The sequence below is a fragment of the Cynocephalus volans genome, chromosome 6, assembly GCF_027409185.1.
Source record: "Cynocephalus volans isolate mCynVol1 chromosome 6, mCynVol1.pri, whole genome shotgun sequence".
Lineage (NCBI taxonomy): Eukaryota > Metazoa > Chordata > Mammalia > Dermoptera > Cynocephalidae > Cynocephalus > Cynocephalus volans.
The window spans coordinates 71,653,044-71,678,907 of record NC_084465.1 but is presented as its reverse complement, the minus strand read 5'-3'; the positions used below and the strand labels follow the sequence as shown (position 1 = coordinate 71,678,907).

Below are 25,864 nucleotides of genomic sequence, written 5' to 3'. Positions count from 1 at the left end.
CTTAGCGATTTCAAATGAATTCAGCAGTTTTTTAGGGGGCAGGTTTAGCGGTTAGAATTCAACTGGCCATGTGCCTAAGTGCAAAACAAAAAAATTCCAATCTCCAATAACTTTTTTTTAAGGCTTAGAGGGCTAGGATAGAAAAAGAGAAATATATTAACCAACCAGCTCTGTTATGCAAAGTTGTCTAAGAGCAGCTGCTTCAGTCAAATCAACTTGGCTCAGTCAAATTTGTTCTCTTCTCCCACTCACACAATTTAACCACATCTAGCAAACCTCTCTCCAATGGCTGTCATGTTCTCTTTCTTCACCCTATGAGAAAGTACATCAACCCTAGTTGAGAGCAAGGAACCTGGAAACTAGAGTACAATGGAAACAAAGAAATCTTCCCAATCTAAAAAAAAGTATTTCTCCCAGTAAGGCTTCCAGAGGCGGAAATACTGAATGTTTATTTCTCTGTACAGAGTTACTTCTCTGTAACTGATATGTAACAATGCATCTACCTACCCATCTCATAGCAAAAGAAATTGGGAGGAAAAGGATAAAGAATATGGTTCCTTGTTAAGCCTCTAATTCTAAGATTATAGCAAACAGTGTGAACAGTAAAAAATTTCTCAGATTGAGAGACAGTACATAGCAGTAGTGGGATTAAGAGCTGGGGAACTTAGGTGGGGTTGGGCTCTGAGTTCTCAGAACAGTAAATGAACCTAAAATTAAATGTCAATAGAAAACAAAAACATTCCAAAAATTCAAATAAACAAATTATTTGGGGCTTATCCATTATTTCTGATTATTCAAATATGTGTTTCCCTTTAAGACAGAAGAGCTAGTCTTTATTTCCTAATTTCCGTGGGCAGAAAACTAAAAAAAAAAAAAAAAAAAGGTCTGTCTATCTATGATGTCCTTTGTCCTCCCTCCTTCACTCTCTTCCTCAATAATTCAGTCCCAGCAAGGCAGGCAGTGGCAGGATGTTGGAGCCTGAGTGGAGAGAAGAGGGTATGAAGGAGGCAGTGGCAGCAATAGGCTGGTCCAGGCTTAAAAATGGGCCTGTATCATTTCATTGTGCCAGAAAGTGCTCAAAGAATGAGGCGGGTAGTTTGAAGGGGCTCCCACTGGCCAAACCTGGAACACTTTAAGCATCAAAATAAATGAGAGTAACAGAGTATAATCCATTAAAAATAGAAATCCATCCACCATACTGCTATAAATAAAAGAATGAATAAATAAGTGAGAAGAGAAGGAAACTTTTCCTTGTAGTGGAATACCAACTAATGAATGGAGAAAGAATGAAAAGATTAGAAAATCACCATCTGGCAACTACATAGTAATAATTAATTCAGCCAAGAAACATAACTAGATGCTAGAACTAGTGGGTGAGAGGTTAATGAGAAAGAATATCATATGCCCAGATCTGTATTTAAGAAAGAGCAGGAAAATGAACTGAAGGAAAGAGAACAAGACTAGAGGAAGGAAGACTAATTGTGTTGCCAATTGTGGGAATCACAGCAGGAGGTGATGGCAGTCTGAACTTGAGAAGGGTCATTGGCAATGGAAAGCTGAAAGCACCATCCCCCAAATACTGATCATAAAAAAGAGAATGGATAATTTTACAGTGCAGAGATCTGATAGATATGACCTTACGTAGTGATCATGGCTAACATCTCTGATAGTGTAACAAACAGGAGTTGTGCACCACCTGATAGGATGCAATGAAAAGAACATATCGTTTCTGTGATATTCCCAACAAAAATTCCTGAATCATAATCTAAATCTAATTGCAAGAACATGTCAAACAAACCCAACTTGAGGGACATTTTGCAAAATAATTGGCCTGTAATCTTCAAAAATGTCTAAATATTGAAGGTCAACAAAACACTGAGGAACTGTTCCAGATGGAAGGAGTTAAAGAGACATGACAAATAAATGCAACACGTGATTCTGAACTGGATCCTTTTGCTATAAAGAACATCACTGGGACAAAACATAAATGGGGTCCATGGCTTTGATGATTAATTTCCTGATTTTGATGGTTGATGTAAGAGATGTCCTTGCTTTTAGGAAATACACACTAAAGTAATTGGAAGTAATGACATATCATATTACTAATTTTGAACAATTCTGGAAAAACAAAAAGCTCTTTGTACTGTTTTTGCAACATTTCTTAAAGTTCAAAATTATTTCAAAATAAACAAAAATGAATAAATGAGAGGAATAATTAGTATGGCTAGAACATATATGTATGATATAGATATAGATAGGTATAGTGAAGATATATTGATAGATATAGATATATCTCATGGGGTCCTTTAACTCACCAACCAAAACTGAACTAGTCTTTTACCTCCTTCACCTCCTAGGTGCTCTAGGAAAGAAAAGTACCACCAAACTTTTCTGTTCCCTCGTACCTCTTCCTCCCTCACTCCCAATATCTGGACAGCCAGCTAGCCAGTCATTTTGTGTCCTGGCCTCCATTTTCAGCTTTTCAGTGCCACGTACCCTACTCAAGTTCAGCCACCATCATCTCTTGCTATAATTTCTATAATTAACCATAGAATCACTCTCCCTTCCTCTAGTCCTGTCTCTTTTCTTCAGTCCATTCCCTGCTGTTTCTTAACACAAAGTAAGAATTTTCCCCACCCCCAACTATTTTATAGCCCCAGTTGTGCTTAGGATAAAAGGCAAATTCCTTTACGTAGCTTACAAGTCTAGGATGATCTGCCCCCTGATTAACTCATCCCTTTTCACCCCTTCCTCTCCAACTCCACATTCCAGCCATAAAACAACTTTAAGATCCTCAAATGTTCTGTCTCTCAGGTGTGCTAGTCTCTCTACCTTGCATACTTTCCCCCATTCCATCTCACCCCCTTCAACGGAACAAACAATAAATGCTCAAGAAATATTCAACAATGAGTGAATGAGTAAATGAATTTTTTTATTGAAACATAATTGATTTTACATATATGTGAGCTATAGCGTTGAATATCAATACCTGTGTGCAATATGTGATGCTCAAATCAGGATAATTACTATATTTATCATTGTACAATGTAATCATTTTTTGTGGCCCTTTACCCATTTCTTGCTAACCCCCCGCCCCCTCCTCTGGTAGCCTCAGTTCGTTTTCTCCTTTTGAAAGTTCAACGAATTACTGTGATTGTAGTATCTTTCTTTCTTTTCTTTTTATTTATTTACTTACTTATTTTTAGCTCCCACTGATGAGTGAGGACATGTATTTCTCTTTCTGTGCCTGGCTTACTCATTTAACATAATTTTCTCTAAGTGGATCCATGTTGCTGCGAATGGCAGAATTTCATTCTTTTTAATGGCAGAGTAGTATTCCATTATGTATATAAACCACATTGTGATTAAATGAGTTCTTAAAAGTCTTTATTGCATTCCCCAAACCATTGCTCAAAAATTTGTAATTCTATCTACCACAACTTTGTACCATACCTGGATTCAATTCTTATTTAAATATTACGACTACTTGATTCTTTAGGATCTTTCTTTCCTCTTTACCTACTGAAACCTGAAGGACTGATATCAGATTCTTCAGACACTTGTAAATAACTGTACAGGAAATTAGCAGCCTCAGTTTCCCAAGGATGTTTCACAATCAACAGAAACTCCAACACAGTTCAGATAATTAGAGAATATTTCTGAGAAGGGCAGAAACTAATTAAAAATGTATTCAGATGATATGATAATGAGTAACCAGGATGGTCTTGTTTATTTTCTATTATAGGACCTTTCCTCAAAAGATTTTAAGCAAATATTTTTTTCTACTTTTCAAGGAAATTGCGACAATTTCATGAAAGGGAACGAGTTCCTTACAACAATCTACTTATAACAACTTTATGAACATTTTGTTCATTTAACAATTTTATGTTCATTTTGCTTAACATCTGAAGAAAATAATGAGAGAGGTTTAAAAAGTTCCAAGCATCACAAAATTCCTAAGTGGTAGAGCCATATTCAAACTAAAACCTGTCGGAGTTCAAGACCGATGGTCTTTCCAACATAATTATAAAAGGAAACAGTTCACTTAGAATTCTCTTCATAAACAATATTCACCTTCAGAATGGCATACTGTCATAAGCAAACTGAATTCATTTATCATCTTAAATTTCTTTTTTATTCCACCTCTTTTTTGTGAATGTTTACTTTAGAGCAGGCAGTGTACAGTGTCTACTTCTAGTTTCATTTCACTTGACCAGAAGTACATTGATCAGTTTTTAACACTGCAAAACAAATGGAATTGCTACATGTAACAGGACACCCGTTGAAGCAGTTTTATTGTTAGTTTTTAAGTATGCTCTTGTAATTATTTCCAGCTCTGGTGTTTCATTTCTATTTTACTTTAAGGACCTGGAATCATTTTTACATTTCTCTAATATAAAAATGACTTTACCTCTACAGTCAACAATATAGTTTGTTCTTAAGCTAATAATCTTAATAGTTAAGACCAGAAGCAACCTTTGAACTTATCTTGGCTACTGTCCCTCATGTCCACTTCCAAACACGTTTTATAAGTGAGATCTGGAACACAGTGTCCTAACTGTCCATTTTGATTCTCACCTCCCAGCCCCAAAGCTCAACAAATACCCACAGAAACAAACCCTTGCATCTGGCTTCTTAAAAATATATATAAGTATCTTCTATTCTACAAAAGATAGGATTCTTTGGTTATCATACTCCAATTCTAGTGTCACTAGAGACAGTGAATTATTTTTATTTTGACTTTGAAAAATGTATTTTAACAACCATCAGCCATAGCTTCCAGACCACTTAGAGCAAGTTACAACTATTTGTAATTGATCTGACCTAGTTTCATTTTACAAATTAGACAAGAAGGGTGCAACCAGCCTGTCTCTTACAAGGATTAAATGAGACCCTAGATAGTCTCTTCCTAAAAATCAGCAAAACTACCATCTCAAAAGAGGATAATTAATCTCTGGATAAGACTTTGTGAGTGAGTATGTGGGTCCACACAAGAGATTATACACTAGACATTCTGCTATTGTTGTTGCAGTAGGCACAGAAGGTCAATAATATGGATTAAGTAGGATTAAAGTATTACTTTCTGATGACATTTGTGGTTCAAGTTTCTAGGTACTTAAACCTATCCTTAGGATTAAACAAAAAACCTACCATTTAAATTGAATAAAACAGAAATTAATAAATCAAATTTAAAAGTGTTGCATTAGTATTAAAAAATTTCTTTCCAAACTACTGTATTCCTGAAAAACAGAGAGAGAGAGAGAGAGAGAGAGAGAGAGAGAGAGAGAGAGAGAAGCAAAATAAAGAACAGATAAGAAAGAGGAAGTTTAAAAAATGAGAGAATGGAAAAAAATAAATTTAGAATAACGTAAATGATAAATGATGTGGTTATCATAACTACTTTGCCTAATATAATGATAGATTATTTCCACATTTTAAAATTTGACCATTAATTTTACATTTAACTTTGTGACTTGCTTCTTCATTCAAAATGTAAGGATAGAAAAAATAGGTGGTATTTGACAAAGTTGAGTACACCTCAATGCATAAAAAAAATGAAGTTTTGCAAATGATCAGAATTCTGTACTTTTATTTTTAATATTTTCAAGTTAGTTTTTCTATTTATTCCAGATATCAATGTCTCTCTTTCTGAACTTTGAAATTAAACAGTCCCAACCCCAAAGCATTATGGGGAAAAAGAGCCTGTTAACATTAATAAGAGCTCAGTAAGGAGGATTAATACAAAATTAATATATAAAACTCAATAGCTTTCATAAAGCTCATTTTAAAATATAATGGAAATTATCCAACTCCCCACAAAATATAAAAATTCAGAAGTAAAATTTTTAAAAATACAAGTCCTATGTAATAAACCAATAAAACCGTACTTAGTGGCATTTAATAAAAATATTTGAATAAATAGGGAATAATTTCTGGATAGGATTATAAACATATAAATGTCAATTCTTCCCACGTTAATGTACAGAAATGCCAGTAATGAAAGTCCAAAAATACCCAGTGACTATTTTTCAGAATGTAGCAATGAATTTTAAAGTTCTACCAGAAAAAAAAAAAAAATAGAAAAAGCAAGAACAACCAAATAATTTTGAAAAAGAATAAAGGGGAGGAAGCTGTGCCCTATACACTATTAAATTTTTTAAATCAAAATTAATTAAAACAATAATAACTGGAAAATAGAAGATCAATGACACAGAAAACTCAGAAATGGTTTCTAGAATATAAAAGAATTGAGTACATCTAGTTCATGTCAATAAAATTTTACTGAACACTTATGTGTCAGGTACTGTACTAGCAGGAAAGCAAACTAGCATAAGCTTTCTAGAAAGCAATTTGGCAATATGTATCAAGAACTTTTGAATACTTGATAACCTTTTAGCCAATAAATCCACTTCTTGAATTTATTCTAAGAAACAGTCAATCAGAAATTTAAGTATTTACACAAAGATGTTCATTACAGGATTATTATATAGCCATTAACATTATGTTTAAAAATGAATGTACACTCACAAAATACAATATTATTTAACAATGAGAATAATGAACTATAACTGCATGGAACAATATGGAGAAATCTCACAAACCACAATTTTTAGTAAAAGAAGCCAGACACAAAAAAGTACACACTGTATGATCTATTTACATAATTTCATACACATAAAACAATCTATGCTGTTAGAAATCAGAAAGTTGGATGAAGGGGGCTAAAAGGACTGGGTTGGGAAGATATTCTAGGATTCTGTACTTTCGGTTTCTTGATTTAGATGCTAATGACATTTTGTGAAGAGTGAACTTATTTGTGCATACTTCTGTATGGACGATTTTCATCAATAAAAATGTTAAAAAATTAATGACATAAAAAAAGTCCTTAAAATTAAAGTAGAAAAAATCAAATTATAAAATTGTACATAAAATAAAGTCCCAATTTTGTAAGTAGAAGAATAGCATAGAAAAATTGCAAGAAGGAAAACAGGTAGTTGGGGGCATTTGTTGGGGGATGGGTGAGAGGATTAGAGGAGTTAGTGGGAGATGAAGAAAATACCCCTATGCTTTCTTATAAGAGTCATTTGTTAGGAAAGCTTCATTTCAAGAAGAGAGATGGAAGTGGCTAGAGGGGATGTGGAGCAATGGTTATAAGATGAAAATTTGAATCTGTTTTAAGTTCTAATGGAAAAGAGTCAACAAAGAGGGAAAGATACAGGAAATATACAGAAAATGAGCAATAATGCCCCTTAGCAAGGTGGTAAGTGTATAAAAAAGAAGCAAACTGAGGAAAGGGACAGGCAAGTTTTGACTACTAATGTTAACAAAGCAGTTCTCCTTCCTAGAGCTGTGCAAATTCATGTGTCAAGAAACTTGTCAATTTTCTCTTCCATTTATATCAATTTGTACTCTTTCATGAGGCCTTCAAATTATCATAATACCTGGATTAGGTTAATTGTCTTAAAAGTTTAAGCCAGAAGATAACCTGTCACTTCAAAATACTTCAGGCCAAAATAAAGACCAGGTCAAATGAAGCCTAGGTGAAGTACGATGATAGTTCTGGTGACAAACTTATGTTAGCTGTGTGATTTTAGGCAAGTTATTTAACCTTGCTGTGCTTGAGTGGTCCCATCTGAAAAGTGATGAAGATAATAACAGGTTGATAAAAGTCTTAAATGAGATCACCCATATAAAATGCCTAACTTGCGGCACACAGGAAACCCTTAATAAGTGTAAACTGCTATCACAATTTATTATTTTTATCTGGGGGCAGAGTTTCTAAGATGCCTTCAGACCTAAAAACATCAAAACAAAAAACAAGAACATAATAGGTAATGAGGCAGCAGCCCCAAATTAAATAATATCAGCAAAGAATATGTTTTCTCTCAACTTATTTAGAAAAAATTTTTAACCTAAAGAAAATTTGAAAGAATAGTACAATGAACACCCTAGATTGTTCACCTAAACATAATATATTCACAATTGTTAAAATTTTGTCATATTCTCTCTCTCTCTCTCTCTCTCTCTCTCTCTCTCTCACACACACACACACACACACACACACACACGTGTGACCAGTGAGGCAAAAACAAGGGTTGGTTGACTCTGTGTAGAATGAGCCAACCAACCTACTTATCATGTGTACAAAAAGTCAGCCTTTTCAATGAATCTAATTTTGCATGAGACATACAATCTTGTAACATTAAAGCTGCAATAACTGTGAGGCCCAATGTAGTATAACACTGATAGTAGATAAGACATTTTTTGCAATGTCTCCCTCAGGAAAGATAAAGGGTCTCAGAGCTCTATTTTTAGGTCTTTTAATAAGGAGAAAGCAAAGGCTTTCATTAACAGGCAAGGAAGCTTCACAGCTGGATCAGGGTTAGACTGTTACTGAACGAAGTTACTAGCAAAGGTTTTTTAAAAAAGAAACTTATTTTGAGATGATTATAGATTCATCAGTTATATATTGTATAGATGCAAAAATAGTACTGAAAATTCCCCTGTACCCTTCAACTAGCTTTCCTCATGGTTAACATCCCTAACCCTGGCAATTACTAATCTGTTCTCTATCTCTATAACTTAGTCATCTGAGAATATTATATAAATGAAATCACACAGTATATAATACTTTGAAATTGGATTTTAATAATTCTTTTTTGCAACCTAAATCCCCATATTTCATTTTCCCATATGCTTTTTTAAAAAAGTCAGGTTTACTGAGGGATAATTTACTTAATTGTGAAATATATCCTTTTCAGTGTGCAGTTCTATAAATTGTTTATAGTTTTATTGTGGTACAATTAATGTATAATAAAATGCACATTTTCAAGTATCAGATTCAATCAGTTTTTATACATTTGTAAAGGCATCATCACAACCAACAGAAGGAATATATCTATAACCCCCAAGAGTTTCTTTGTGTTACTTTGCAATCCATTCGTCCTACCCCACAGTCATCCCCAAGTAACCACTTTGCTTTCCATCAGGACAGTTCTTGCATTCTCCAGATTTTTATAAATATGGAATCATTCAGCACATTCTTTCATTTCTCCTGGGTAAATACCTAGGAGTGGAAAGGATGAATCATATGGTAGGTATACGTTTACCATTTTTAAAAACTGCCAAACTTCCAAAATGGCTGCACCATTTTATATTCCAATCAGTAATATATGAAAATTCCAGACTAATGATTCCCAGGGGTTAAGGAGAGGGTGAGGGTGGTAGGGATGTGGGGGTAACCATAACAGGGCAACATAAGGGAGCCTCACGGTGATGGAAATATTCTGTATCTTGACTGTATCAACATTAACATCCTCATTGTGATATGGTACTACAGTCTTGTGAGATGTTACCATTGGGGGACTGGATAAAGGGTACATGGGATTTTACTATATTATTTCTTAAAACTGCAAGCAAATCTATAAGCTAATCTGTAACTATCTCAAAATTAAAAGTGTAATTAAAAATAACAAAATATATATGCACACATATATTTAGCACATTCTCACTAACATTTGGTATGGTCAGTCTCTCTGTAATTTTAGCCATTCTACAGGATATGGTAGTTTTGCATTATGGGATTAATTTACATTTACCTAGTAACTAATGAAGTTGAGCATCTTTTCATGTGCTTATTTGCCATCTTTATATCTTCTTTGATTAAAGTGTCTATTCAAATCTTTTGTCCTTTTTTAAAAACTGGCCTGTTTTCTTATTATTGAGGTTTGAGAGTTCTTTATATTCTGGATACAAGTCATTTTATCAGATACATTTTTATACAGATAACATTTTGCAAACATTTTCTCCCAATCTGAGGCTTTTTTCATTTTCTTAAGAATGTCTAAGAATAAATTTTTAATTTTGATAAAGTCCAACTTATCAATTTTTTCTTTTATGGCTCATGCTTTTTATGGTGCATCTAAGAAATCTTTGTGTACTACAAAGCCGCAGAGATTTTCTTCTATGTTTTTATTTATCAGTTTTATAGATTTAGATTTTATACTTAGGTGTATTACCCAATTTGAGTTAAATTTTGTATACTATGTGAGCCTTGGACCGAATCCTAAGGAACATCTACTCTCAGGGGCTAAGGGAAGGAGAAGTTAGGGACAGAGCTGGAAGAGAACAAACAATCTACTGACACACAGATGCCAAGAGGGAGAGGGTTTTGACTAGGGGAGCTTTTAGACTGTCAGTGTGTGCATGGAGACCAATGGAAGCAAGAACACAGCAATAGTCACTTGGTTTGACAACGAGGCCAGTGGTAGCCTTTGAGACGGGAATTTCAATAAAATGAAACAGACAGAAGCCAGATTGAAATGGATCAAAAGAAAACATGGAAGGTGAAGAAAGAGAGAGCTCAAAGCACTCGTTAGAGAATTTTGTCAATGAAAATGAAAGAAACACATATTACAGTGAACTCAAAGAGGGCTTCTCGCCTATGCAGAAGGAACAAGTAGAGGAGATTCAAAGAATGACAGAAAGACATGAAATAATTGATGAAACAAGATTGGAGATGAGGTAAGATGAGAACGTGTCAAGAACACACTTCACCTTTCGCAAGGAGGAGACAGAAAGTGAGAAGGAAACTGGGTGAAGAAAGACATTTTGAGAAGGTAGCCAGGTCTTTCTCAACCTTCCTGTCAAAGTTGGTGAGGAGTTTTTCTACTGAGACGAAGAAAGAGAAACTGGGGCTGGGGCATGAGAAGGGTGAAAGGGTTTGGAATTGGTGGTATAGGAAAGTGGTGGGCTGGGAATCAAATATAGATAAATAATGGGATTATGAAGGAGTTTTGAGAGCACTCATAGACAAAGAATCTATGCTTGTAAAATTTAATATTTGTTGCATTTGTTCCTTGGCTGCCAAGAGTTCTAAAAAAAAGACACAAATGGGCCAAGTGGTTCCATAACTACACAGTAGGTTCCGTAACTATACCACCTACCTCACAAAACTTTTATATTCTCACTCTCTCTTTCTGTTGTTTTTAAGACTCAAAACCTGTTGAGTATGTAGAACAGGTTCCACACTATACATGAAGAAACAGAAGCTGAGAGACTTTCCCAGAATGCTTGGCTAGCTGGGACTTGAATCCAGATCTTTCAATTCTAATTCTAGCAGTAATTAAAATTTCCAGTAATTCCCTCATTGAACCATGCTGCTGTCTTCAATGTTCTTCATTGCTGTTCTTACCTTAAAACCTGGCCTGTTTCTTAGCTGCTATTTTTCCTTTCCAATCCACCCCATAAGCTGCTCCATTTGCCTTTCTAAACAACCTTGCTCATGCTGTACAGATGCAGGAGTCTGTGGAGAAGTCACAGAACTGCAGCTAAGTCTGCAGAGCTCCTCGGAGAAATGGGAAGATTTTGACATGAAGGCTTAGTCTGCAAACAGAAAAAGAACCAACTATCAAGCCGCAGCCGTAAATTGCCATTTAATATAAACTAAGGTCTGAGAATCAGTGTTTTTTGGGGGGTCTGTGATGAGGAAACTCAAAAGGAATAAGATGGAGAGAGGAGCCACCAGAGAACCAGAGGGAAATGGCAGCCAGTGTTTCTCTCTAAAACATCAAATCCAATGTACAGTCCTCCTCCCATAATACCTCCCACAGGCAAGGGCTGCAAGACTGGAAACAGCCAGAGAATTTGGGCTGCAACTCCCCAGTCATCTCCCTTCATCCAGCTTTCAAATTCCCCTAACTTAAATATAAGCCTAAGAGTCTCCTCTAGAAAATCATCAACACATGATAAAGTCTTAAAGCAAAATTGAAGCTGGTATCTTAATTATGCCTTGGATGAAAATTCTGTTTTTTATTGTATTGGGCAATCAGTATAAACACTTACAATGGATGAGTGTCTAGTGTGAATCTTGGTTATTTGTGAACCCAACAGTTTTTCGATTTTTGCTTTTAATTCAGCTCCCTCTGACATTGAAACAGTTATTTCACTACTGTAGACTGTGGTGCAAATTAAGGCATTTCTGTTCTTATATCAAAGTCTCCTGCATAAAATAAGTGTATGCTTTTCAAAGTCAATTGACAGCCTACTGTTGTACATTTAACTACAACAAATCAATAGTTTCCCAGCTTATTTCATTATTATTTAACTAGTTGATCTAAAACTTCATCAAGAAAAATGTAATTTTTACCTCTCATAGTTTCTGGTATTAAAAAAAAAGATAATACCCTAACACTTAAGTTCCCCTAAAGTTGCAACTTGTGCACAAAGTGGGTCTAAAAAGCAGCCTCACAAATTTTTTTCAATAAAAGCATACCACTAACTTTTTTAATGCACTAAGGTTAACATAAATATAACTGTGCAATTCCTTATTTTAAACATTATTTTGAAAGCCGATCTCTCACAAGCTAAATCATCTTAAAACCTGTACTTTTCGGTTTGTACTTGTTACAAAAACAAGCAATTATTCTGTAGTAGGCCATCTCATGTTTCTTAGAGCTAAATGATATTGTGAAACAGCAAAATCATGCAGATCAGAATTATAACAAGCAATATTTCTGCTTTTAAGCATTAAAGAAAAAAATGAATACGTTTAAGGTGAGAACCCCCCCCCCTTTTTTTTAAGGCTTCTTCTGTTATATTTAATCCACTTTCACACAGTTTTTCTTAATTACTCTACAGCTGTCTGGTAAGGCACAAACTGACCATTTCCATCATGAAAACAAACTGTACCCAACCATCTAAAGTTTTCGATTAAAAAGCAAATGTTTTTGTGAGCCCAGAGAAAACCGGTGCAGCTGCTCCATTTCACAAGGCAGGCACCTCTCCTCCATTCAGCTGTGAAGAATGGCAATGACTGTAAATTGTTCTTCCTGATCAGTTCCACAATAAAAACAAACCACACTACTTACAATTTTTCAAAGCCAATTTTTTTAAGCCTCCAGTACACTGGAAACAAGAGTTGTGTTCTTCTGATTCATGGCCTTTGATTTCTACATAAACGTCCCTGTATGCATGTAAAAACAGGTCCCTGCAGGATACTCAAAGACTGTATATATTAACTTACCAGATGTACCAGAAGAGAGAAACGCCATCAGCCTACCTTTTAAAGCAAGATACTATTTAAGAGCTTAAACTGCCTGTGACTAAAGGATGACTGCAAGGAGCATACCGTATGTGGAGAAGCATTAGGTAGTTCATGAGAAAACTGCAACATGTTCACAAAAAGTTCAACAAATGGTTTTGAACTTGTGTTTTAACACTCTCCGTTAAAATCTAAAGTAAGGAATTAAGGTCAAGTCAAAGATCTGCATTTTGCAACTAAAACACTTGAAATCTGATAATAGCTAAAATGATTGGCACCATTTTTTTTAAGAAACTTCTAAATGTGCCCAATTTACCTACAACACTCAAAAGGTAAATACGATTTAAACCTGAGGTCTCCAAAGTATTTTTTTAATCAAACACACACTTACCAATTTAAAAATGTTAGAACATGTCTCCACCATATTTATATAAATCATATATAATTTACTTATTTACAAACATGGAAGCACTGTACTAATATCTAGTGCACATTTAAAAACATATACAAAAATAGTGAAGGATGGGATAAAAATAATTTATAAATAGAAGTTCAACACTTTCTTTGCACACTTCCCATGAATACTCACTCTTGCACAGCTCCTGGGGCGCCACCCTCCTCCACGCCTACCCCTCCACTCCCGCTCATGGAGACCCTAAGTGAGCATGGCTAATGTGAAACCAAGCTACGTCCTTAGTGGCTTTGGATGAATTATTTGATTGTTGTAAATTTCTAACCCTGGCCTCAAGATTTTTTGTGTGTGTGGATATAGTCTAGCTCAGAATGCCTTTTAATTCTAATTCATGACTGGAGTGTTGCAATGGAACTTAAATGCAATCAAATATTATGGAGATAAAAAAAAAAAAATGTTCAGATCTGTGAACCCACCACTTCAGTGGCAAAATTGCTGGCATGAAGCTACCAATGACTCTTCTCACACAAGACAGCAATCAAAATTACCTAAACTGGCAAACAGGTTTCTATTGAAAATAGCATCCTGCAGTGACTATGCCCCCTAACCACGCTGGTCAACCAGCCTTTCCATCTGTCTCCTATAGATACTTTACCTTTCCAAACTCTTATTTACAAACCCATTCTTTCCAGAAAGCCTAGTTATATGTAATTTCAGGCAAAGGAAGCCTCATCAAGTGATGCCTCTCTGTTTTAATTGAACCCTGTCAATAATGCAATGTAAATAGATATCTATTGAGCATATACAATTTTGCCAGGTTTTGCTAGAGGCTTGGCAATACAACTATCCTTGTCCTCAAGGAGCTTAAAAAGAAAGAAAGAAACTAACAAAAACTACACACACACACACACACACACATACTCACAAGTATACCTCTTATTTGCCTGCTTTCTCTCTGGTCTTTTGTCCTCAGGCTCCTTCACAGATTCCTCCTCTTCTATCTCCTATGTTTATTTCCCAGGGATATTCTCTTCTCACTACATCTCTAGGGGATCTTATCCAAGACTATAACTCAAGATATACCAAGATGTCTTTGACTGCCAGAGCTGTTCCTAAGGAACAAATATTTTTCTTGAGCTATGGACCACACATCCCATACTCCCAACTGCCTACCTGATTTCTCCAACTGGACGTCCCAAGAGCAGTTCACCTCAACACTTCCATAAAACTTGTTCCTCTTTCTGTAGTCACTCTCTCAATTCATGGGAATGATCATGGATTTCTCCCTCTCCCTCAACTCTCATATCCATTCAATTGCAAAGTCTGGTCAATTTTAACTCCTTGTTGACTCTCACACTTCTCAGCTCCTTTCCATTGCCACCACCCCAATTAAACATCCTCCTAACTGGCCTTTCTCCTTTAATTTCTGCCTTCTCTGACTTCCACCTTAAGATCATAGCCAAGGTAATCATTCTAAGTACTTAGACCACCTCTCTCACTTAAATAAGGAGAAACAGGAAATAATCTCAAGGAAAAAGAAAGGTCAAAGAGTGGAGCTTTTAGACTGGGGGAGATTTGAAAATGTTCATAAGCTGAAAGGAAAAAGTCTGTGGTAAGGAAGAAATAAAGAGTAGATGATAAATAGAGCGAGGTCCCAGAGCATAAGGCAGGCTCTAGAGCCCTGGAGGAGAGGTCAGCTCTCGTAAAGATACACACTTCTCTCTGGAGCAGAAAGACTGTAAGGATGGATGGAAATGAAGGTAAGTTTGGATGTGATGGGGAGGCAAGGTGAGGGAGAATATGCCACATATTATCTATTTCCTTGGAAAAATAACAAGGGAGATAGATTATTACTTTAAAACGAGGGGGTCAGGGGGGTTGAGTTCCTGAAAATGGTTCCAGTTGGGAACAGTCACCACGCATAATGAAAAAAGCAGCTGATTAGGAATAAGTCTGGAAAAAAAATTTTTAAAGGAGGGAGGAAAGTTATCCTACACATTGAACTAAGGCTAGAAATCATAAATCTGTATCAGAGTCAATCAGCACAGTAAGATGAAAGTTGATTGCAATAGTGTTGGGTAGGAGAAGGGGGAAGAGTGTGATTATGGTGCTAATGGGTTTTAAATAACCAATGGCTCTCAATACCCACCTTTGTCCATTTAGCTCGGTTTCCCCCAGGAAATTGCAATTTAGTTCCTACTGCTCTCCTGGAATCTATGTTCCAACTATAATGAACATGCTGTACAATTTCCAGAACATACCATGCTGTCAGGACTCTGTCTTAGGATATACTGTTTCCTCTACATAAATGCGCTTCCCTCTCTCCCTCTACTTCCCTTTACCTTACTCCACTCTATGGAATACTTCAAAAAGAAACACTCCAAAATAAATTTGATTGGCCTGGGTTAGCAGGCCACCACGTCAGTAAGCTGGGTACACAGTAGGCACTCTACATGCTTTTGCTTGGGGAAGGAATCATATGACATGTAGCAAAAACCCATCCTGCGAGTGAAGGAGGTTCTCTAAGGCATATGAAGAGGAGGGAATACTGGGAATCTTCAAGTATCCCTCGCCCCCAGTGTGTAATAAAGTCATACAATTATTCCAGAGGTCCTGGTTTCCATAACCAATTCAATCTAGAAATATGATCCTCTAAAGTTCGCTATGACTTAAAAACAAACAAACAAAAATATTAAACGGCACTTGTTTTTTATATTTTCATGGAAGTTAAAGCCGATTCAGTCTCCCCAAGAGACAGAAGCAGATTTACGGAGTTTTCACGAAGGAGCCTATCTCTAGAACTACTTCCCTTACCGTGTGACCTTAGAGAAATGCGTACCTGGTATTCAGTCTGAGTGGTATGCCCAAATGTGCAAATTACAGACACACAAAAACACAACTTCAGGACAGATGAATGAGAGGGGACATCTTGTCTTGGTGTTTCTGCTCTTCCTTTCTTAACTCAGAGTTCAGAAATTCACAATGCACTTGTAGGCACTACTCATTCTCGCCCACTCCTTTTAATTATCTCCATCCAGTACCACAGATATGTAAAGGTATTAATTAGTCATTCGTTCATTAATTCAATAAACATTTACTGATTACCTAATATGTTATAGACATTGAGGGAAAAACAAAGATGAATAAGTGAGAAACTTACAGTCTGGGTAAGGAGAAAAACATGTATGAAATTATTAAATACAATACAGGAAGTGCTATAATATAGGTATGTACTAGGGTACTTCAAAAAGTTCATGGAAAAATAGAATTGAAAGATAACATCAATCTTTCCACGAACTTTTTGAAGACCACTCATATACCTGGCATTGTTTTGGATGCTGAGGATTTAGCAGTGAAAGAAAAAGGAGAAAGAAACTCCAAAACTTGTCCTCCAGGAGTTGAATTAATAAACAAACAAGCAAACAAAATGAAGTAGGCACCATGAAGGCAGCAACTTCTCCAGTCCAGCAGCTCCCAAGCCTGGTCAGAGAAGCTGACATCAGTTCAACCTTGGGGGATGAACAAAAATACCCAGGCAGCAGGGCAGCAGGGTCCAGGAATGTGGTACAGGAAGCAAACAGCATAGCCGTGTGAGAGCACAGCATGTGCAGTTCAGAAACACCGCTCTAGCACGAAGCCCAATGAGAGGGAAGCAAGCCAAAATATCCTTCTCTTTGATTGCAGTGAGAAAAGAGGAAACCCTCTCAAAATGTGAGCTTGGTGAAATTGTGCTCATTCTCTTTATGGCTGCTTTTCTCTTTCCATTATTTTTCAGAGGTACAGAAAAATAAAATGTTTAAGCAATGAGTTTTGGTCAAATTTTTACTTTAAATTTGATAAATCTGCCAGGGTACAAGGTATACAGAAAAAATAAAAATATTAATTAACAAACAAGTAAGCAAACAAAATTAAGAACCAAAACAAATAAATTTCCAGGTTATTAAGTGCTGGAATTACAATTTAAAAAAAAAGCCTTTCTAAGATAGGATAGTTATGAATAAGGAAAAAAATCATAATAAAAAAGCCAGCATGTTCACTTTCACAGAATACCACATGTATGCTACACAAATTAATATTTACATAGCTGACAGCAAATTACTAGAACATGACAAAACAAGAAAGCATACGAGCGTACTTCAAAAAGTTTATGGAAAAACAGATTTAAAAGATATGAATCTTTCCATGAACTTTTTAAAGTACCCTCATATATTTGAGTATGAGAGGTGGTAGAGCATAGAGGCTGAATGCCAAATAGCGTGGGATCTCATCTTGGCCTTGCCTCTTACTAGCTTTGTAACCTTGGGCAAGTTACTTAGTCTCAGCTCCTTTGTCTGTCATACAGAGGTATTAAAATAGTATCCATCTCAAAGAATTATTTTGAGGATCAAACTAGTAAATACACGTAAATCTCTTAAAAGCAGTACTTGACCCCTAAGTATAAACTGTTATCATTGTGAGGTGGTAGTGGTTAGTGTTGCTATTATGATCTGGAGCTGAGTACTGTACTGTAGAATCCGTATTAGCCACTGATGATCTCCTGGAAAAATGTTTATCCTCTTATTAAACTGTATGAAAATGCTGCCTTCCAGCTACTACTACTTTAGAGTTGAAACCTAAAATAAGCATGCTTAGCAATGTAGATTGTTTAATCCTACTTTTGGTTAAGAGCTTAATTTCTTGGATTGTTCACTATTCACAATAAGTAGTAATGATCATCTTTGAAGCAACATATTCGTGCCATCTTTTTCAAGTGAAAGGATTTTTAAGAGATAGAACTCGAAACATTTGCCTAGATTTCATCACTCTGGAGGTTCTATGAAAGTAGAATAGGCAAGAATACCTATAAAATCCACCAGAATACAAATTCCACTAAACCATAAGCTTCCATGAAGGCAAGGACTTTTGTTGTGTTCACCAATGGTCACCAATATCTAGACCTGTGCCTAGAACATGGCAGGATCTTCGTATTTTTAAACTAATAAAAAATATGGTTTGAATAATCTTAGATAAATGATCAAATACACATTTATAAGAAATCACACATATATTTAAGTAATAAAAAATACTAAGTAAGTTTTTAAAGCAATCACATCTTTGAGCTCTAAATGAAGTGATGAGTTTATCCTCAACACTAACCAGCTCACAATATAAGAAAGGAAAAAATTAAGCATATTGGAGAACCTGTAGATTGCCTAAAAGAACTGCATGTTTTAAACCCAAACAACACCTGTACCATTTAGATGAATAAATTCAACAAGAAGCAGTCATGAATATATAAATTATAAGGCTTTAGGGGTTCTTTTATTATGTGAGTAACAGCAAGTATTTTCTGGACTTGCAGCTGAAGTGCTGTTTCTAAACTACATGAGGACCTATTTTATTCACAGGTTTCAAACCTGAGGCAATATCAGTTTATTAATCAGATGACCTTTAATGTTAAACAGTAAAAGCTTTACTTCCTAATATAAATTGTTGGCCTGCAGATATTTGTAACAAATAGTATGTCATTGGGCATGCTTGGTAGATAAGCAATAACTTGTAGTAAAATATATTTTTCAAAATTGATTGAATTAACCACATACGTACCTGGGAGAAAAACAGACAAGTAAATTTTACTACTTATTGGCAAAGCTGCTCTATTATAATCTTTTTTTTTCCCCCCAGTCTTTAGGATTTCATATGCACAGGTAAGGAAATCAGTTTAAAAATTTAGTCTGATAAAGTATGATCATTAGACTGACTCCATTTAGCCAGGCAGAGAATATGGACGTCTGAATAAGAACAGTGTTCAAAAAGTTCATGGAAAATGCATATTATAAAAAAGCTGTGCATGGATTTCAAAAATTCTTTGCACCAAAATAAACTCATACTAACTTGTTATAACATGTATGAACAGGTTCTAGTTTGAGGCATTCAACTAGATTTGGAAAAAGTTCAAACTAAAGCAACATGAATTCTGCTACAATTGAGGCTAAAACAGACCTCAAATTTATGGTGAAGCTTGGGTGGAAGAATCATGAAATCTTTAATGCTTAATGAAAAGTTTATGGGAACAAAGCCCTAAAAAAAATCACAGTTTACAGATGGATAACTTGTTTTAAGAAGGGATGAGATGAAGTTGAAGATGAAGCCTACAGGGCAGAAGCCTATAGGGCAGATCATCCACATCAATTTGCAAGGAAAAAATTAATTTTGTTTGTACCCTAATTGAAGAGGACGGACAATTAACAGCAGAAACAATAGCCAACACCACAGATATCTCAATTGGTTCAGCTTACACAATACTGACTGAAAAATTACAGTTGAGCAAACTTTCTCCTCCATGGGTGCCAAAATTATTGTGCCCAGCTCAGCTGCACACAAGAGCAAAGTTTTCAATGGCCATTTTAAGCAAGTGGGATCAAGATCCTGAAGCATTTCTTTGAAGAATTGTAACAGGAGATGGAATATGGCTTCACCAGTACCATCCTGAAGACAAACCACAATCAAAGCAATGGCTATCAAGAGGCAGAAGTGGTCCAGTCAAAGCAAAGCAGATCAGTCAAAAGCAAAGGTCATGACAACAGTCTTTTCGGATGCTCAATGCATTTTGTTTGCTGACTTTCTGAAGGGCCAAAGAACAGTAACATCTGCTTATTATGAGAATTTTTTTTGAGAAAGTTAGCTAAAGCTTCAGCAGAAAAATGCCGAGAAAGCTTCATGAGAGAATCGTTCTCCACCACGATAATGCTCCTGCTCATTCCTCTCATCAAACAAGGGCAATTTTGTAAGGATTTTGATGGAAAATCATTAGGTATCCACCTTATAGTCCTGATTTGGCTAATTCTGACTTCATGTTTCCTAATGTTAAAGAATCTTTAAGAGAACCCCCCCTTTTTTTTTAGTTAATAATATAAAAAAGACTGCATTGATATGGTTAACTTTCCAAAAATCTCAATTCTCTGAGGGTAGACTAACTGGCTGGTATCATCACTTGCAAAAGTGCCTTGAACTTGATGGAGATTATGTTGAGAAATAAAGTTTAAATTTTTTATCTTTTAATTCCATTATTCCACAAACTTTCTGAAGTCCCCTCATACAGTTTATTATGATTACTTCAAGTAGAAATCCTCCATCTAAATCCTAGTCACATTTTATGAGGACAGGCTCTTTAAGATCCTTAAGACCTTCTGGACTGACCTGTTTTTGAAAACATAAGCAGGTACAGGTAGGAACTGTAGCCAACAATGTATTGCAGGACAACTGATGTAAATTTTTGTGGAATCTTTCTTGTGCAGTTGTACATGGACAAAGGCCAGTCATCCTAAATAACACTGATAACACCTTACACTTGAGAAGGCTGAGACTGCTGCAGGACTGGAGGCTGTTAGGTCTGCCTTGGAGCTCATGCTGAGCTAGTCAGTACCAGACTCCTTCCACTTCTCATTTTGCTGTGTTTCCATCTACGTTTCCAAGGTATAAAAGCAATTTGTTTAGTTGTGCTGTTTTCTTAAAATGCTCTCTAACCATAATTTATTTATTAGAAAACTGAAAGACTACTTTAGTGTTTCTGATTATATTTTGTTTTGTTTTAAAGACAAAAGAACAAGATATTTTTCACAGAAGTATACTTGAGCACATTTTACCTGAAGCAATGTTTTGTTACTTCATTATGAACCTGAAAAGCTTTCTAAGACCTTTCCTAGGAGAATTTGATACTCCAGAAGCAATCTGGACCAGTGAAATTAATAATTAGTTGATTGCATATTTTTTGTTGGTTTTGGTTTTTTTTTTATGATTTTAAAAATTGAAACATAATTGATTATAAATATTTGCAGGGTACAGAGTTGAATATCCATACCTATGTACAATATGTGATAAAGTCAGAGTAATTAATATATTCATCATTACAAAACATAATCATTCTATGAAACCCTTTACCAATATCTCACTAGTCCCCTCTCCCTCCCCTTTTCCCACCTCTAGTAACCACAGTTGTTTTCTCCTTTTGAAAGTTCAACATATTATTGTGATTGTTGTATCTTTTTCTTTTTTTTTGTTTGAGGAACCTCCATACTGTTTTCCATAATGGCTGTACAAATTTACAATCCCACTAACAGTGTAGGAGGGTTTTCCTATCCCCCACATCCTTGCCACCATTTATCATTTTCTGTCTTTTTGATACTTGCCAGTCTAACTAAGGTTAGATGATATTTCAGTGTGGTTTTGATTTGCATTTCCCCTGATGCTTAGTGATGTTGAGCATTTTTTCCTGTGTCTGTTGGCCATTTGTATATCTTCCTTTGAGAAATGCCTATTCAGCTCTTCTGACATTTTTAAATCAGGTTACTTGTTTTTTCAGTATTAAGTTGTTTGAATTCCTTGTTTATTTTGGATATTTATCCCTTGTCAGACGCATAGTTTGCAAATATATTCTCCCATTCTATAGGTTGCCTTTACACTCCACTGATTGCTTCCTTTGCTGTGCAGAAGCTTTTTAATTTGATATAATCCCATTTGTATTTTTCTTTTGTTGTCTGTGCTTTTGGGGTCTTATTCATAAAGTCTTTGCCCAGTCTTACTCCCTTAAGTGTTTCCCCTATGTTTTCTTTCTGGAGTTTCATAGTTTCAGGTCTTATATTTAAGTCTTTAATCTACTTAGGGTTGATTTTGGCATATGGTGAAAGGTACAGGTCTAGTTTCATTCTTCTACACATGGATGTCCAGTTTCCCCAGCACTATTTATTGAAGAGGCTGTCCTTTCCCCAACGTATGTTCTTGGTGCATTTGTTGAAGATCAGTTGGCTCTAAGTATGTGGGTTGATTTCTGTGTTCTCTATTCTGTTCTATTGGTCAGTGTGTTTGTTTTTATGCCAGTACCATGCTGTTTCAGTTACTATAGCTTTGTAATACAATTTGAAATCAGGTAGTGTAATGCCTCTGGATTTATTTTTTTTTGCTCAGGATTGCTTTGGCTATTCAGGGTTTTTTGTTGTTCCACATGAAATGCTCAAACAAATGCAGGATGCGATTGAACCTCTCTGTGGGAAGGTGGGCAACCATCCTGGGTCCAGGCAATGGCACCGGCCATTGGGACAGTGGTAGCAATAGCCTGCTCTGTTATTCTGTGGGAGGAACATGCTAGTCTGCCATCCTCCCACGATTCCCCTCTATTATAATTTTATGCCCTTGCGTAATCACTGTCACAATTTTATTAAAATAACAAAATTTCTACATTTGGGTTCTAACTGTCATATTTGGATTCTAACATAAAAGTCTATCCCAAACATATAACTAGAAGGCTAAATCTGATTAAAAATTATTATTCCATTATTAGAATGACATGGAACTGAGGAGAACCATTCTACCATTTATAATATATAGGAAAACTACATCCTTGGCCAAGAATTTAACACATATTCAGAAAAATATAGCAAAGATACTTAATGGGGTGGGAGTAACTATTTCTAAAATTTCAAGAAGGATATTTTATTTCTAAAACTTCATATACATATGTGCTTATTAAATAAGCATGTAAGAATCCCACATTCTCCTCTAGCTACCAGCCCCATTCTCTCTTCTTCTTATCAGTCAAACTTGCTATTCCCTGACCAAATCTACAGTAAATTTACACCAACCTTTTTCTCTTCTACAAGTACCCTATGCTCTGCAGCACTCTTCCCCAATGTCACTCCTGACTACCATCTTCTCCTGGTTCCCACTCACTCTTCTGTTAAGTGCCCCGGAGTGTATACCATCTCTGGACTTCCACTGTATTAACTGCTAACCATCAGTCTCCTCAGCTGACTGAAAGCCATGTGGGCAGGGTTCTTATCTTTCTTGCTTATCATTCTGTATCCCCAGATTCCAGCACAGTACTAAGCACAGAGTCAGAGCTCAATCCATATTTATCGAACATCCAAATGATTTCTTAATAAATCAAAATTATTGCCCATAACAAGAATGTGAGGTTCTTAAAGCCAAAGACTACTCCTCTTTCTTTATCCTCAGTGCAAGCCTAGCTCAATCCCTGACACAGCCATAAACTCAAGAAATGGGTCAATAAAAGTAAAAAAATTCAATAACCTAAACAGTTTTAAATTTTTTATTTTTTTGTTTTGGCAGCTAACGAGTACAGGGATCCGAACCCTTGACTTTGCTGTTCTTACACCAAGCTCTAACAGTTTTCAGTTTTAAAAGGCAAATTTTAGCTACAAAAATTATTGAATTTGCTTAATATAATTACTTTCATTTTTGTAAGATTTTAAATAAGAAAGTTAGTAGCATAAAATAGAAATTTAATCTAGATTAGAACTTTTTGTAAGTCACCAGTAGCTTCTGAGAAAATGGTATGATGTTATTAAATATTATTATCAAGCACTAGAGTATTAGAAACAAAAGGAATATTTTGAGAGGAAGAGCTCAAGACCAGATTAAGAATTTGGTTACAAGAAAAAAAGGAACAGACACAGAAGGGACAGAGATAAAAAATGAAATGGTGAGAGATGGGATTTAAGTGAGGGCTAAAAGGAATTCAGGCTTTTTTGATCAGTGAGATGTTAGTCCCCAGTGGCCTAAGTGGAAAGCTGTGTATTTGCTGAATTTGAGAAGAACAGACTAGGAACAGAATTACAATAATTTAAGTGTGAGAAGCCAAGACAACATCTAATTAGATCTGTCCTTATTAAAAAAAAAAAAAAAAAAGAATGATATTAAGAATTAGAGCAGTCATCAGTAGTAGGCAATGACAGCTCAAGTACAAATATGAACAGAGGTAAGACAGGATAGTAGGTATATAAAAGAAAGACGTGCTTTCAAAAAGATAGCAGGCCAGTTGCAGAGAAAAAAGGTACAGCAGTCAAAGAAATTCTAGAAGTCAAGACCAAAAAGGTTGCTAAGAGAAAGGGCAGGGAATCGTGGCAAAGACATCTGAATAGTTCTTAAGCATATGCACTGAACCACAGATTGTAAACAATGAGGTAGAGTAATCTGACCAGTATAGACAACAGTAGAAATATGACCTCATTGTTAAAACGTGCTGTTTCTAATCAATTCTGGCACTGTTACCTAATGGAGTTCTTCATGAAGTCCAAACTTACCTCAACTGATCCAGCTCCCATCACTGCCTAAAGATGCTGTATCACAATCTGCATAATTGGCTTACGTACTGAGAATTGCCTGGAAAGAGTGCACACTATGCCCACCTTCCACTGTCTCAAGTTAATCTAAATAAATTTGTCTTCCAACAAGTTGTTTATATCTGCTACAAAACTTCATATTGTGTTATTACTTAACAAAAGAGACGTTTTATTTTTTTTAAATCTTTTTTATTAGGTCAATTTTTCCCTATTCTAAACACTACAATTTCTATTTTCCAAATTACTCAAAATATTGATAGTTACTGTTTTGGAAGTTCTTCAGTTGGTATAAGACATATGTGGTCTTAATAACTACAATTTGTAAGCAATTTCTGCTTTTCTACTTTATTGTAATGAGTTTGCAGGATGAATCCCCCAGTAGCAATGGCTCTTTGTGAATACAATATCCCATTGCAACCTCATATCTACTTTATATCCTTGCTTGTTTATTTAATATTACTGTAGTTTTCTCTACTTTCTTTAATAGTGCCATCTTGAAAGCATTTTAAAATCAAACTTGCTAAAATCAATGTTATTCAACATATTTTAAATTAGATTCTACTAAATCGTTGTTATACATAGTATGCTTTTTACTCAAGAAGCCTTTAAAGAAAACACATTCTAATCAAACCTGAGAAAGGTAAGAGTTAAACATTTGCAATTTAGGAAAGAAATATGGCAAATCCACATATGTGGCTCAGTCTTAGAATGATGTTTATACCGGGAATCCTGTCTTTGTCTGCACTATATTATGGCCCTTGTCATCCCCTGCCCTGCAGCAGTTACATATGTGTCTACTTCTTCCACTAAACACATCTCTCCTGAAGGGCAAAAGCAAACTGAAATCTTTGTATCTTCCATGAGGCTTCCCATAGCACTCTACACAAAGCAGCTATACAATAAATGTTTGTCAAATTATCAGAGGAGCAAAGTTCTTGAGTCAATCTTGATACACAAGCTCCAAGAAAAATGAAAGGAAAAGTAACTTACATGAATGGGTAAGAATGTTAGCAAGTAACCTAAAATGAAAATATTTAAATGTAATAGGACTTAACCAGTCACTCATGTACTTGAACAAGAGTCAAAATCTTTTTTTTTAAAGTAACGTTTCATTATTCCCAAGTGGAGGCTGGGAAAGCTTCATTATTTTGTTTGAAAGTATTTTCTAAATAAGACACACCCATATGGCATAGCCAATGTAAATAATTTATTCTCCTGGTGTTGCTATTGCTGAACAATGCTGAACAGATCAACAGTACAGGAATTCCCCAACAGAGTGACCCATTGTGTAGA

General features: G+C 35.5%; 1 protein-coding gene and 1 pseudogene across 4 annotated transcripts in view; one reads left to right on the top strand and one right to left on the bottom strand.

Annotated features, from left to right (window-relative positions):
- UMAD1 (UBAP1-MVB12-associated (UMA) domain containing 1) overlaps positions 1-25,864 on the bottom strand; it is a 266,139-nt gene that overhangs the window by 91,565 nt on the left and 148,710 nt on the right. The gene's annotated exons all lie outside the window — the stretch shown is intronic.
- The window catches only part of LOC134380067 (5-azacytidine-induced protein 2-like), a 56,193-nt pseudogene continuing 40,668 nt past the window's right edge, over positions 10,340-25,864 (top strand).